This window comes from Rhipicephalus microplus, chromosome 3 (assembly GCF_043290135.1).
Source record: "Rhipicephalus microplus isolate Deutch F79 chromosome 3, USDA_Rmic, whole genome shotgun sequence".
Lineage (NCBI taxonomy): Eukaryota > Metazoa > Arthropoda > Arachnida > Ixodida > Ixodidae > Rhipicephalus > Rhipicephalus microplus.
Window position 1 is genome coordinate 188,030,340 of NC_134702.1, and position 16,554 is coordinate 188,046,893.

Consider the following 16,554-nt stretch of genomic DNA (forward strand, 5'->3'; position numbering starts at 1 on the left):
GACGCACGCGCACGAGATCCCTGATCGTGCGCATAATTTCAGCATGTTCACGTACAAGATTGGACAAGAATGCTCGTGGCACGCGACCCGAGCTGTAATGGGAAATCCGGGTGGATAAGCTGTCATTGTGCCTTGGGGCTTGAAACTGAAGATCAGGAAGGCCAGCCTTGTTAGCGCTATGGAAGCAGCAGAGTCGCACGGTTATGAGGCTGTCGGCGAGAAGGCTTGGGGAGTGGCCGTCGATCTTAAAAGACTCGAGTGAGCCTGCCCGGACTTGCCGTAACCTGTCACAGCAGTTCCTGGATGGACTACAGCTCCTGCGCTTTGAGCTGGAACGTATGCGGCCCGCACCACAGTCAAGACACTGTTGACGACATAGGCGTAGCCTAACTGAACCGGACGACGACGAAGATCGTAACCATCTCGGCGACGAGGCCAAGTGGCTCGTTTGGCAGGACCGACCGACGTAGGAGATTGAGAAGGTTGCTGACGACAGGATAGACGAATAGTTGGCACAGCAAGGTCACAGAGTCGATGTGGCATCGCCACAAACTGTAAGAATCGTTTGTTACCGAGACGCCATCTTGGATAGATGTTGGATGGGTATAAAAGTTGGATCTAACGCATATTGTCCTTTGTTCTGTTTTCAGTCCGTCATAGGCTGGTGTGTACATAGTGTTAGTTTAATTCTTGAGTGCTTTAACATGAATTTTGTGTATTTGCTTCTTCCGTCCTTTGTATAAAGAGTGTTCGTTTCGCCACGCCTGTCTCTCGTCTTTCTCAATTCAATCCTTTGCAAGCGCTGCCAAGATGGGTCGGGACAATTAATGTGACTTGGTTATAATAAGGTCTGAGTGTGCTCTGTTGACGAGTCTTTATGATAACACAACGCAAAAGTCGGAGCACATGCTGCGTCGTCACCAAACTGAATCATTGCATATGGCACGCTGCATTGACCATAGTTTTTTACAATAATGCATTGAAAGTCTCTGTCGCAATGAAAGTTCTCGAGCACTTTCTGTTTACACTTTTACTGCTCCATGACACTTGTGTCATGACGCAGTACATCGTTTTACCGCTTATTGATGGCAACACCACCCGCCAACGAAGATCACCGACAGAGGAAGTTGTGAAAGATGCTGGCGCACTTATAAAGCCTCGGGCATGTTTTTCGGGGGCGCAGTGCACCGAGCATCTTTTGTAACTGACCAAGAAGTTGTGGGTTTAATTTCCAGGTCATGCAAATCACCGAAACTTTCCTTCTGGTTTTTCTTTGTCATCTGTTTGTGTGCTTTTTACTAACGCCAATGCTGTGAGCGAAAACATGTCACTGAATTCCTGGTGGATCATTGCAAAAACACTTTCATGTTAATGTGCTTATTTTTCTTAATAATAAATGACATATACCATTTGAGCTATTCCATTTGAATTACAGGGAACAGCCACCACACAAAGTTAAACTATCTGCACATGCTAATTTGTTTTCTCTGTATGTCACTGGCATGTAGTGACTTCATTCATTTTACTTCTTGATCATTTTAAATTTGTCTCTTTGCGTGAACTCGTTTGGATGTCTGTAAATCACAGCTAGTATTCACATCATGTGTAGAGTGACACTTGCCTGTGTGTGTGTAGAACACCCTTCGTCACATCATGATGAGCACCCGGGAGCCCCTGGAGTGGCACTTCAAGCAGCTCGACCACTCTGTTGGGCTCAGCTTCAATTCAAACTTCCACTTTGCCCTCGTCGGACACCTGCTCAAGGGTGAGTCTGTCTGCTGCTGCGGGTGCTCCACACGGGCTATCCTCCTTCGTTGAAAGCTGTATGAGAAAGACAGTGTTGAGGAACAAACGTATGAGGATTCGGGACTGTGCCATCCTTGCACTGGCACGGATGAATCTTACAAATAGCAACTGATAAACACCATTGTCTGTCGTCAACATATTGTCTAGTGCACAGTTATCCTTAGCTAGGATTTGCCGTATTTACTCTCTAGTGATCACAATTTACTGATGAAATTCATTGTCAAAGTTACTTTCTTTCTCCCCATGTGATGACTGAGACCAAAAGTTGCCGCTGCTGCAACGGCAGTAAAGACACCTATTTCGCTGTTTTGCAATCTCGATTCTGTAAAAACAGTACGATGGCACTTTCTCTGTACATTTTTTTTTAATGCCTGTCAACGAGTGCCTGGTTTCTTTGCTGTGCAGGTTTCAGGCACCCGACAGCTACAACAGTGTCCCGAACAGCGCGGGTGCTCAGCATGCTGTTGGGCATCGTGGCCAAGCCACACAAAAGGTCAGCGACGCCTCTAATGCTCATGCACCTTTCGTAGCAACTGTCCGAAAGCAACATTTGTATGTTGCTCTGTGCCCTGATGTTCTCCTTGTCATTTGAGTAACATCAGATGCGAAATAGCACTTCGCTTCTGGTTTCCACTAAGGGCTTCATTTTTGTATTTGTGCATCAGTACAGGTATTAATGAGCAAATAATGAGCTATTAACCAGTGTATTTGGCAATATGCAATGAAAAAGGACCATACGGGGAGAAACAGAAGCTTTGTCGGCGCAGTGTTGTTCTGTATCGTGGCTGCGATTGCAGCACTTTCATGTAAGCCTCAGTAGTACATCAAGAGAGAATGGCCTGTGCCAACAATGCTGAAAGTTTGGCTCAACTGGCATTGACTGCGTGGCACAGGAGCACAGCCAGAAATTTTTTTCAGGGAAAGAGGGTTCAACCATACCTTATGTACATTCTTGAGTGCATTTGTATACCTGTGTGTATTGTAGGCATCAATCACAGCCAAACAAGCACCAGTGTCTATTAAAGCGTTCACGTACACACCTTCTATTAAAACAGATATTGTATTATATGGATGCACTGAAGGAATTTCTGTCTTTTCGTTCGATGCAGCTTTTCCTCCAAAAGCTGCAGAGGTTAGTTTTCCGTGCGTTGGTTGGTGAGTTGCGAGACAGGTCCAAATGGAGACGTAGAGCGGCGGAGGGGTGATGGTGAGCGGCGTCTAGTAGAGCGGTAAGGAGGGGTTGTCTCGGATGTCGCAGTTGGCGACGAGGAGTGACGTAGCGGCGGATAATAAGGACGTCATTGGAAAGTGGCCCCGCTTGTCCCATCATCCCGTTCGTAGGGGTCGAATTCACGACGCTCGTCCTGCTGACGCTTACGACAGAAGCGTGCAATGAGGCCGATAGCCGCAGTAATAACAGATCAGATGAGGTGGTTGTCATGGTGGGTGAAAAGGCTGGCTAGGCGCACTCAGAGTGATTGAAGCGAGGGAGACAAGCGTCAAGTGTGCAGTCATCAGTTGTGTGACAGGTGGTGAACCAGCGAGGATTGTGCGTACGTCGGCTGGAGTCGAGATACCGGAGAGTGTACATACGCTGGCTTAGTCATGGACGCCAACTACTCTTTATACGTCGCTCAAAAGAGTGTTGGAGGTGGCAGGCGGACTCGGGGTCACTGAGATGCCGAAAGATTGCAGCTTTTCCCGTATGATCGCCCGTATTATAGCATGCAATGAGGGATCAGTCGTGGTGGTGTTTTCAGGGCTGTCCAGCGGTAACCGTTAGGACTTAAGTTCTTCTAGGCGTTGGCACGTGGCAACAACGTCAGCGACTGTGGTCGGGTTTTGTATGACCAAGGCATTGAATGCGACCATGCCGATCCCTTTGAATAGATGGCGAACCCTCTCTGATTCGGACATGGATGAGCTGAAACGATGATAGAGAGCAAGCACATCCTCCATGTATGAGGTGTACGACTCACGGCATTGTTGCTTGCGAGGATCCACTGTCTTCTTCGCGAGGGCTGAATGAACCGCCTAGTGCCAAAGATTTGGTGAAGCTGTTGCTTGAAATGTATCCAGTCTGTGATGTCCGTTTCATGATTTCACTACGCCTGTCAGATAGAGAGACACATGGCGAAGCTGGGCGGGATCATCCCAGTTGTTAGTGGAACTCGCTTGATTGAACTGGTCCAATCAATCCTCCACATCTTCACCTCGAAGTCCGGTGAACGTGGGCGGCTCACGCTGGTGCACAATGATAATCCATGATGGATTGGCGGCGTCATTCCGGGCTGTGGAGGCAGATGCAGCAGCCCTGGTTTGCTCGTCCTGAGGCGTGTTACCGGACACATGGCACAGATGACGACCTAAGCGGAGCTCTAGGAGGTAGAGCGGGCTGGGAGAGGATGGAAAATTGCTGAGCACACTATACCACTTGTGATGCAACGGTGAAGGCAACCTTTATTAGGCCCAGAAAACACGATGAAGCGACTTCACTTGGGGCACAGAACCCAGGCAAACCAAGTTCCCACACCAGATGAAGATGACGACCACTCATGATGATAAACTTGTGCGAAGAAAGTAGATGTGCCTAATGAATGCCCACAGAATATATATGCAGAACAGTTCTATAGTCAAGAACAGTCGAGAACAGAATGTATAGCCAAGAACAGTTCTGCTCTGATGCATGCACCGCACCGGCAAAGAAATCAACCGGGTACTCAGAAGGGGTGGTGGTGTTCTTATAGCTGTTAAAAACACCATCACGTTTTGCATCGTCGCTTCCTCTTGTAAGATTGAAATTATATGGGTAGGTTGCACAATTCATTCTAAAGTGTATTGCTCGGCAGCTGTTATTGCCCCCCCGATTGTCATCATTCTTGCTTAGATAAGTTGCGCAGCAGCATTAGTTCTGCCATCGAAATCTGCGAGGCTCGCATGGTTTATCTATTCACTGATTTTAATCTACCCTTTATTGACTGGGAGCAGCTGTCATCTTCTCGTAAGTACTCAGCTGACATCATTAACTTTAGACTTTAATTTAGCTCAGGTTGTCTCACTCACTGAACTCGCGATTTGAATATACTTGACCTCATTTTTACAACTGCACGTGAAACTATAGACAACATAAACTATTTGAACTGATTTAGTGACCACTAACTGCTGCAAGTTGATCTTTCTATCCTGCCGCTTTTTGCAGGAACTGAATCAAGGAAAATTAGAGATTTTAATACAGCTGATTATGAAGCCATTAATAAGAAACTGGAGTTTTATTTTGACAATGTGCTACTGCCTTCTTTTTACAGTCGCTCAGTTGAGGAAAACTGGGTTCTTTTCAAGAATAAGGTTTCAGCCCTAATAAAAAACATGTGTCGTTGATATTGATTACGAATGATAAAACTAATCTATAGTTCAACAAATCTTTGCGCAGACCTAGAAATAAAAAGAAGCGGCTTTATTGTTCCGCAAAAAATTCGCATTTACAGACTTCTAGGGATAGGTACGAGGAATGGGTAATGACATATTGCCAGGAAATTACAACAGCGAGAAGTAAATACTATTACCAGCATTTGTCTTCACTCCTGAAATCTACCCTAATCCGAAAAAATTCTGCGAAGTAATAAGTCCTGATCTTGACGATAACTTCATTTCATTGCACGATGAAAATAACACTCCTTTTGCAGACACTGATTGTCCTCATGTCTTTAATTCGTTCTTTACATCCATGTTTATTAGCCAACATGACCATCTTCCAGAAATTGCTGAACGGGATGACTCATTCATGTCACCAATCAATATCTCAATTGAAGGTATATCTAAAATTATTGAAAACCTGAAGATGTCATCATGTTCTGGTATTGATAATATCAATTCTAAATTAATAAAGAACACTGTTTATGTCTCTGGCGCTATCCTGTTTCACATTTTTTGGCAGACGCTCAATGCAGGAATGTTGCCTTCTGACTGGAAGATAGGTAAGGTAGTGTCACTCCATAAAAGTGGTAGTAAAGGTTCACCTGAAAATTATTGCCCCATTTTCTTGACGTGCATATGTTGCAAGATCCTTGAGCGTATCATAGCTTCTAACATTCATGCGCATCTAGAATCTAACAATTTCTTTTTCTCTAACCAGCACGGGTTCGAAAAGGGTCGTTCTTGCGAGACTCAACTCTTTGAGTTCACCACTGACCTACATTCTAACATGAACAGTAATCTACAGACAGATTGTTTATTTCTTGATTTTGCAAAGGCATTCGATCATGTTGCTCATTGTCACTTGATTTTAAAACTGTCATCACTAAAACTAGATTCACTAACGTTAACATGGCTCAGAAACTTCTTGACCAACCACCAAAAATTCACTATCACCAGCAATCACTCTTCATCACTTTGTTACGTTTCCTCTGGTGTTTCACAAGGCAGTGTTCTTGGTCCCTTACTTTTCCTCACCTACATTAATGACCTGCCTGACAACTTATCCTGAAGTATGCATCTATTTGCCGATGACAGCATTATCTATCGTCCCATCCACAACAGTAGCGGTAATCTGACCCTTCCAAAAGACTTCGAGCGTATTAATGAGTGATGCAAAACATGGCAGATGGCACTTAATGTTTCTAAATGCAAACTAACCACCTTTAGTTGCAAACATGATAACTTTAATATTCACTACATATTTGATAATAGCATTGTATTATGCACTGACCATTACAAATACTTAGGCATAAACTTAACTTCTACGCTTTTGTGGTCCACAGATATTACTTCTATCTGTGCCAATACATTAAGATCATTAGGTTTTCTGCGCCGAAACTTATATAGTGCTCCCTCTGATATACGTAAACTACCTTAGCTTGCTCTAATCTGTCCTCAACTTGAGTTCGCATCCTTTATTTGGTCACCATATCAACAATACCTCATAGACAAGTTAGAATGTATACGAAACAGAGCTAGTCGATTCATAGCGCGTAATCACAGCTACCCGTCCAGCGTAACACAGATTAAACATAGTCTTGCACTCAAGCCACTGAAAATTCGCCACGACATTTCACTTTTATCACTATTCCACAAACTCATCCACACCAGCATGATGCCATCTGTTCGCCTTAATCTTGCACATCGAACTTTGAGCAGACTGCATAACAGCTTTTGCTTATCACGCATGTACAGCAATACTAACGCTTTCAACCAGTCGGCTCTTCCACGTGCTATTCCGTTTATGGAATGATTTGTCAGATGATCATGCATTAGAGGAAAACCACACAAAGTTCTGCCATACCCTTAAAAAGTACTTACGCACCGAAAACTGCTGTATCGCATCTTCATAATCATCTGTGTCGATAGGACTATTCCCGACGGGTTCTTAATCCTACCTTTCCCCGCTTTTTTTTTTGCATTCTGTACTTTTATTTACAGTGAACTCTTTTGTCAGTGTTCTCTTTTTTTGCGCTATTGCTAGGTTGTAGTTTTTTTTGCATTCTGTACTTTTATTTACAGTGAATTCTTTTGTGTTCTCTTTTTTTTGCGCTATTGCTAGGTTGTAGTTACTGTCCGAATATCTTTTTGTATTTCACCTTCACCCCTTCACATGTTGTAACTTTTTTCTAGTATGTATTGTGCTTATTGTGATGAAATGCTACGGGATGACATTATCCAGCCGTCCAAGAGTCCATGGGCATCCCCCGTGGTGTTAGTGAAGAAAAAGGATGGGACCCTACGTTTCTGCGTCGATTATCGCCGCTTGAACAAAATCACAAGAAAGGATGTGTATCTTCTACCACGAATAGACGACGCACTTGATCGGCTCCATAACGCCAAGTACTTTTCGTCAATGGACCTCAAGACTGGCTATTGGCAAATCGAAGTCGACGAAAGAGACCGAGAGAAGACGGCGTTTATAACACCGGACGGCCTCTTCGAGTTTAAGGTGATGCCCTTCGGCCTTTGCTCAGCGCCTGCAACTTTTCTACGCGTTATGGATACAGTACTGGCAGGATTGAAGTGGCAGACTTGCCTTGTTTACTTGGACGACGTCGTCGTGTTTTCCTCGAGTTCCGACGAGCATCTTCGGCGCCTTGAAGCTGTACTTCAAGCCATCAAGACTTCCGGACTCACACTGAAGCCAGAAAAGTGCAGATTTGCGTATGAGGAGCTCTTGTTTCTGGGGCACGTTATCAGCAAGTCTGGAGTTCGTCCCGATCCACGGAAAACAGCCGCCATCGCCGACTTCCCGCCGCCCACTGACAAGAAAGCCGTGCGCCGATTTCTGGGCCTGTGCGCCTATTATAGGCGGTTCGTGAAAAACTTCGCCCGCATCGCCGATCCTCTCACTAACCTTACCAAGGCCGACGTGGAGTTCAAGTGGGAAACGCCGCAGGAACACGCTTTCCAGGAGCTTAAACATCGCCTCCAGACGCCTCTGTTACTTGCCCATTTCGACGAATTCGCCGAGACAGAAATACATACTGACGCAAGCAGCGTAGGTCTTGGCGCCGTTCTTGTGCAGAGGGCTGACGGACTTGAAAGGGTTATTAGTTACGCCAGCCAATCGCTATCCAAAGCAGAAGCAAATTATTCCACAACAGAAAAGGAGTGCCTCGCCATCATCTGGGCTACGTCGAAATTTCGCCCCTACCTCTACGGCAGGCCCTTCAAAGTTGTGAGCGACCACCACGCATTGTGTTGGCTAGCCACCTTGAAGGACCCTTCAGGTCGCCTCACACGATGGAGCCTGAGACTTCAAGAATATGACATTACTGTCATTTACAAGTCCGGCAAAAAACACTCCGACGCCGACTGTCTCTCTCGTGCGCCTGTCGACCAACCGCTACCCGACGACCCGGATGACGACTACTTCTTAGGAACGATAACTACCGACGACTTCGCTGAACGACAGAGGGCCGACCCGGAACTTAAGGCCCTAATAGAATACCTCGAAGGCAGGACCGCCGAAGTCCCGAAGGTATTCAAGCGCGCACTTGCGTCGTTCTTTCTACGAAACGGTCTTCTACAAAAGAAAAACTTTTCACCGCTTCGAGCTAAGTACCTCCTTGTGGTGCCTTCAGCTCTGCGACCAGAACTCCTGCAGGCCCTGCACGACGATCCGACGGCAGGGCACCTCGGTGTTTCTCGCACGCCCGCTCGGATACAAGAAAGGTACTACTGGCCACGTCTTACCACCGATGTCACTCGTTATGTGAGGACATGCCGGGACTGTCAGCGACGCAAGACACCGCCGACAAGGCCAGCGGGACTTCTGCAGCCAATTGATCCACCTTGCCGACCTTTCCAGCAGATTGGTATGGACCTACTGGGGCCGTTCCCGACGTCGGCTTTCGGAAACAAGTTGATCGTGGTAGCTACCGACTACCTCACCCGCTACGCCGAGACAAAAGCCCTGCCAAAAGGCAGTGCATCCGAGGTAGCTAAGTTCTTCATCGAAAATATCGTCCTACGTCACGGCGCCCCGGAGGTCCTTATCACCGACAGAGGAACGGCGTTCACTGCATACTTAACTCAAGCGATCTTGGCATACAGCCAAACAAACCACCGCCGGACGACAGCGTACCACCCACAGACCAACGACCTCACTGAGCGGCTTAACAAGACGATCGCCGACATGCTGTCAATGTACGTCGATGTCGAACACAAGACGTGGGACGCCATTCTCCCGTATGTGACCTTCGCATACAACACGGCGGTGCAGGAGAAGACGCAGATATCTCCATACAAATTGGTCTACGGAAGGAGCCCGGCAACGACGCTCGATGCCATGTTACCCAACGTCACCGACGAAGAAAACCTCGATGTGAGCGAGTACCTTCAACGCGCCGAAGAAGCCCGACAACTTGCGCGTCTCCGTATCAAGAATCAACAGACGACCGACAGCCACCGTTACAACCTTCGACGACGCTTCGTGGAATACCAGCCCGGTGAACGTGTTTGGGTGTGGACGCCGATACGCCGACGTGGACTAAGTGAAAAGCTTCTGCGACGGTACTTCGGACCGTACAGGGTGGTTCGACGTCTCGGCCCACTTGATTACGAGGTTGTCCCCGACGGCATCACGAACTCTCAACGACGCCGATCGCGACCTGAAGTCGTCCATGTCGTGCGCCTCAAGCCGTTTCATGCGCGTTAACCAGTTTTTTTTTGTATTATTGTTGTATCGTAATTTATTCATTGTACTTTCTTGCATTATTACTGTACTTTCATTTTTAAAGCATCAGGACGATGCCTTTCTTCAGAGGGGGGCAATGCCACGTTCCATTTCCCAAGTTTTTGTTAGCGTCCCAAAACACCACACGATTCTCAGCGCAAACCGCGCCTGCAGTTTTCTAGAAGGTTCCGGACTGTAGTAGATCATTTCGATAAGATCACGCCCACTGTGCGAACGGTACAGATTGTTCTGGAACCTACACCACCGCCAGCGATAACGCTAGAACATTCGACGGCAAGAGTATAAATGCCGCCGCGCTTCGCCGCTTGTCAGTTGTTGTTTATCGAAGTCCGACGCTCCGTTCGCCGCTATCAGTCCGAGACTGCTATCTGTGCGAGACTGCTGCTGTAATTGGACTTTCCGTTTACCGGGCACAGGTTCGCCCAAATAAACAGTTAAATCCCAACATGAAGTCTCCTGTCTTCGGCCACGTCACGACCCCGTGACAATATTAGGCTGGGACTTTCTCTGCACTCATCATGCCATCATCGGCTGTGCTCGCGCCGAAGTGGAGTTCGCGCCGTTATGCGACGTTATGCACTCAACTCGTCCCTTTCACCTTCAAAAGTTTTCGTTGCCACCGACACTTCGATACCCCCGTTATCATCCGCCCTAGTCCCGCTATCCTGTGACGTCTCTAGTGGCTCAACTGTTCTTTTTACGCCTTCTGAAACCGCTGTTTGCCGCAAGGGCTTCCCGATTCCTTTCGCCGTTCTGAATGTTCACGATGCATCAAGTGCAATTTATGTTCCAAATCCGTTTCCCTCGCCTTCCAAGTTACTGTGCGGAGAGTGCTTGGGCTTTGCCGATGACATTGATACCTCCATTGCACGTGTAGTTCCTGACCACTCGACTACGCTACCTATTGACGCTGTTGATTGCTGCGCGTCATCCTCTTCCCCATCATTCACCGACGCAATTTCGCGCTGCATCGACACCAACATTACGGCCCAGCAGCGCACCGACATCACCGCCCTCCTCGAGCGCTTCCGCGCCAGCTTCGACCACCAGCAACTGACTTTGGGCCGTGCTTCCACAGTATCTCACGAAATCGACACTGGACGTCACGCTCCCACGCTCCTTTACGTCAGCGTCCGTATCAGGTATCGGCATCTGAGTGTCGCATAATCGCGGAACAAGTTGACAACATGTTGAAGCGAGGTGTTATTGAGCCCTCTGACAGCCCGTGGGCATCCCCAGTTGTTCTAGTCAAGAAAAAGGATGGCTCAATAAGATTATGCGTCGACTACCGCCGGTTGAATAAAATCACGCGCAAAGATGTTTACCCGCTACCTCGCAGAGACGATGCCCTTGACTGCTTACAAGGCGCGGAGTTCTTCTCGTCACTAGATCTGCGTTCAGGTTATTGGCAGGTTCCCATGGCTGAGGCTGATCACCCCAAGACGGCTTTTGTTACCTTTGATGGCTTATACGAATTTAACGTCATGCCATTCGGGCTCTGCAATGCGCCTGCCACTTTCGAGCGCATGATCGACAACATCCTCCATGGCCTGAAATGGCAGACATGTCCGTGTTATTTAGACGATGTCGTGATATTTTCAAGCGACTTTTCAACGCATCTTCAGCGGCTCGAGACAGTGCTTACTTGCCTCACCTCCGCCGGTCTACAGCTCAACTTGAAGTGCTGCTTCGGCGCTCGAAAACTCCTAATTTTGGACCATGTTGTATCTAGAGATGGCATTCTTCCGGATCCGACGAAACTCCGTGCCGTTGCCGAATTTCCTAAGCCGAAGACCTTAAAAGAACTTCGCAGCTTCCTTGGTTTATGTTCATATTTTCGTCGTTTTATTCGCAACTTCGCCTCCATCATATCGCCCTTGACTGACCTTCTTGCCGGCAACAACGACCTTTCTAGTTGGTCGTCAGCTGGTGATGATGAATTTGCCACACTCCGCCACCTTCTTACGTCACCTTCTATAGTGCGACATTTTGATCCTCTTGCCCCGACGGAAATACACACGGATGCTAGCGGAGTTGGCCTCAGTGCTGTGCTCGCCCAGCGTAAACCTGGATTTGATGAGTACGTCATCTCATACGCCAGCCGTGCACTCACAAAAGCAGAAGCCAACTATTCAGTTACCGAAAAAGAGTGTCTAGCCATCATATGGGCCGTAGGCAAGTTTCGACCCTATCTTCACAGGCGCCCATTCAGCGTGGTTGCAGGTCATCACGCATTATGTTTGCTCTCCTCGTTAAAAGATCTCCCCAGCCGGCTTGCCCGTTGGGCGCTTCGGCTACAAGAGTACGACATTCACGTCGTTTACCGATCTGGCCGAAAACATTCCAACGCAGACGCTTTGTCTCGATCACCTCTACGATGTAGTGACAAGTCGCCGTCTTCGCCTGCCCCCGACGTATCTGCACTTAGTGTCAGCGACATGCTACAGGAGCAACGAAAAGATCCTTGTATCGCTTCACTTATCAACTTGTTGAGTCGAGCTCCCTCGCAAAATATCCCTAGAGGTATGCGCTGTCAAATACAGCACTTCGTTATTATAGATGGTTTGCTATACAGACGGAATTATCTCTCCGAAGGACGCCAATGGCTTCTAGTCATTCCCAGTCGTCTCCGCTCAGACATATGCGCCTCCTTTCACGCCGACCCACAATGCGCCCATGCTGGAGTGTTAAAAACCTACACCCGCCTGTCCCACCGCTACTACTGGCATGGAATGTATCGCTTCGTTCGTCGCTACGTACGTTCCTGTCTCGCTTGCCAACGCCAAAAGAATCCCACTCCAAGTTCTCCAGCTCCACTACAACCCATACCTTGTCCTGCCCGACTGTTTGACCGTGTTGGTATCAATTTGTATGGACCTCTTCCGATTACACCGGCTGGAAATCGCTGGGTAATCGTCGCTGTCGATCACCTTACGTGCTGCCCCGCCGCGGTGGTCTAGTGGCTAAGGTACTCGGCTGCTGACCCGCAGGTCGCGGGTTCGAATTCCGGCTGCAGCGGCTGCATTTCCGATGGAGGCGGAAATGGTGTAAGCCCGTGTATTCAGATTTGGGTGCACGTTAAAGAACCCCAGGTGGTCTAAATTTTTGGAGCCCTCCACTACGGCATCTCTCATAATCATATGGTGGTTTTAGGACATTAAACCCCACATATCAATCAATCAATGGTGTTGAAAGAAAATACACACGAAAACCCTTTGTCTTTTGCTATTGGTAAACAAGTCGCATCCTTATTGGCTTGTTGTATGCCGTGAGTCGTGACAGTGCAAATGGCCGACAGTGTGCATTTGGAGGTGAGATGTGTTTTGTGATGTGGCTGTTGTTGTTTCAGGGACAAGTTTGAGGTGACTCCAGAGAGCGTGGCCTACCTGGCTGGTGAGGGATGCTTTTTCAACATGGCTGTGTGGCCTTGCTCTGCAACCACTGTTTGTTGGTTTATGCGGGTTTACACGATTGCCCGTATGTAGGACAGCATACCTAGCTGAACAATCAAAACTCGCTTGTATTGAAGCACATTCATACCACAAGCTTCACGTAGGATAATTGTGTTTGCTGCTATGCTTCATATCTAAGCAGCTAATGCATGAATATGTTAGTTACTCATGCAGTACATGTGACCACAGTAAACATTATGTTTTGAGCGGGTTTTTCGTTTTCTTTTTAAACATACCTGCAGCATTTAATTTTGCAATGCAGTAAAACTTTGAAGCAACAAAGTCTGTATATTCATTATTCTTAAATTCGACCTTATATGCATAGCATAGCTTCTAATGGATCCTTTAATATTAACAAGGTGCTATAAATAATTTTATATAATAAATCAGTAAAAAAAGAACAGCTAATTTCGGTGACAGAAAGGTTTTGCACGCCTAAGATGCAGTGACCTCAGCTTTAGGTTTCACTGAAGCAGGCTGCTTCCCACTTATGTAGCGACGTGCATTAGTGAGCTCTAGGTGTAGCATTTTTGGGATCAGGCGATGCACTGAAGCAGGCTGCTTCCCACTTATGTAGCAACGTGCATTAGCGAGCTCTAGGTGTAGCATTTTTGGGATCAGGCGATGCACAACACTGGGCACTTAAGAAAGCAATAAGCTGCACAGAAGACTGAATCGATGAAGAAGTGGCGTTGGGCTTGTGGCCGCATTTACATGGAGGCAGAATTCTAGAGACCCGTGCGACCCTCCACTATGATGTAGTCGTTATGGCTCTCTGATCTGGCGGTCATAGGATCAAATCCCAGTCGCAGTGGCTGCATTTTCAGTAAAGGTGGAAATGTTTGAGCTGTCCACTTACATTAGGTGTGTGTCAAAAAACCCCAGGTGGTCGAAATTTTCGGCCTCCACTACAGTGTCCCTGATAATCATATCGTTGTACTGAAGTGTAAAAATTCAATGATTAATATTGTCATAGCATTAAACATGAAATATGCAGGGACTCTTGGGTGCAGTGACCACCCCTCCTTCGTTAGTCATCGTTTGTTTCATTATGCACCTACAAGCCCACATTGCTATGATCATAGATTATTTGTTTTCTTCATTGTGAAAATTCGACGCTACTGTTTAATGCCAATACTATTCCCTCTTGCACCCCACACAGCACTTGTGTCGGTGTCGGAGGAGGTGCGCAGCCGTTGCCACCTGAAGCACCGGGTGTCGACGCGGGTGGCATCGGAGGCCCTGGCAAGAACACCGCCCAGCCCCGTGCCCACTTCCCTGGGGACCCAGTCAGCCTCGTCATCTTCGTCCGCCATTGCCAGCGCTTCTTCTCCGTCGGCCACGGGTGCCGCGGCACCCAGTCCGCCAACTTTTCTCATGCCAGCTGGGTAGGTGCTCTCATGCTCGGCTTTGACAAACGTGTTGCTACACAAATCGTTACCCTCTTGTATTAAAAAATTGCACAAGCTACATAGGAAATAAGGGGCTGAACTTAACGCTGGGGCACTTTTTTGTATGCATTTCATAAAACAGTAGAATCATGGTGATAAAAGCCTGGCTAATTTGAATTTCAGTCTGATACGAATTTGTAAAATTTCCCAACCTAACTTTTGACGAATTCTTACCCATTGTGTCCAATGGGTCAAAATTCAGGTGGTCTGAACACTTTTCTTGTGGCGCGACGGGTGATACAATCTTTGGTACCAGCACTGATGAGCAACGGTCAACAGAAGCAGGATAGGTACGCATTAGAAGTACGTGCAGGGCCAACGCTCACACAGTCAGAACTGCGGTTATCATGCACTGTAGACAAAGCTGTGTTCACTATTGATCATGCATAGCTCCAACAAAACTCTGCGCATCCAACACTCAGCGAGTTAAAAGTGATGCTACTTGCCTGAACTGTTGTGGATGAAAGAGCGGTAGTCGTGATCATGACGTTTTACTCAAGGCACAGGCATGGCCAGTGCACGTAAGTTGAAAACAGAACTACCGTTCACCGCAACTGCAGCACTGTAATTGCATTTGCTATCAATACAATAATCACTAGCGGCTAACACCGTGTGATCAGTAGAACACCGTGATCAGTAGTACATACAGGTGCCGGCAACCTTTTTATATGCCTGATATCTATGACCTGTTCCATTGCTGGTAGTTATCTGTAGCACTGCCACTCATTTTATAGAATCAAACTGTAACTGAAGTTTTAGACACTGCATGCTGTGTTGATCAGTTTTGCCTGCTTACGGACATTCAAATCTGCCATGTAGGAAACGCAGCCAAAAGAAACAAAGTTGCAAAGGCCATCTGTGAAGCTTTTCCTGTAAGGGAAATTTAGGCTTTCAGAGCGTCATATGGAGGCTGTAAAGACAGTTGTATGTTGGCTGTGCACGAAGCCGCAAATATAATGCTAAATTCTAGGATGCAGCACTGGTAAGGCCTATCTAAAGTGCGAGACTAATGGAATAACATGTCTTGATTAAAAAAAATGAAATGTTGCTTTTCTGTTTGAAGTCACTACACTAACATCAAGTGAGTCAGATTGTGCAAAGATGCAACAGCAAACAGCACAGCATCAAAAAAGCAGAAATAGGCACTGTTTCGTGGTTTCATTCATGTTTCTATTGGCCACAGCTTTGGATTTATAATGGAAGCAATTTTGAGCCTGGAGTATCAGCCTCGTTTTCATTGCTGTTGATTTATAACAGCCTACATGCTTGGCTAGTTTGGTAAGATCTGGTCATCTGTGGCAGTCCCTGGTCGGAAATTTTAACTTCCAGAATGTATGCAATGCCAGAATAGACAGGGTTTTTGACTCTCTGTTTTGTAGGCTTGTGCGAATAGTGAATTTCAGGGTCGAAGCGAATTCGAAGCGAATAGTGATTTTGGTCGAATAATTTCGAATCGAATTCGAACAGTATGTATGACATATCAAAAAGGGAATATTTATCATAACCTAACTAATCTGCACGATATTTCTTATGAATTGAAATAGGTGCTTTATGCAAATGCCTTTTTTTTTTCTTCGTTGAAATGAAGTCGACACAACCTTGATTAGGATCCGAGTGATGACCTGTAAGATACATAACTTTTTAAACTTTATTATACTTAAATCAT

At 46.8% G+C, this 16,554-nt stretch overlaps 1 pseudogene; it reads left to right on the forward strand.

The window, feature by feature from the left end:
• The window catches only part of LOC142804079 (neurofibromin-like), a 186,368-nt pseudogene that overhangs the window by 133,390 nt on the left and 36,424 nt on the right, over positions 1-16,554 (forward strand).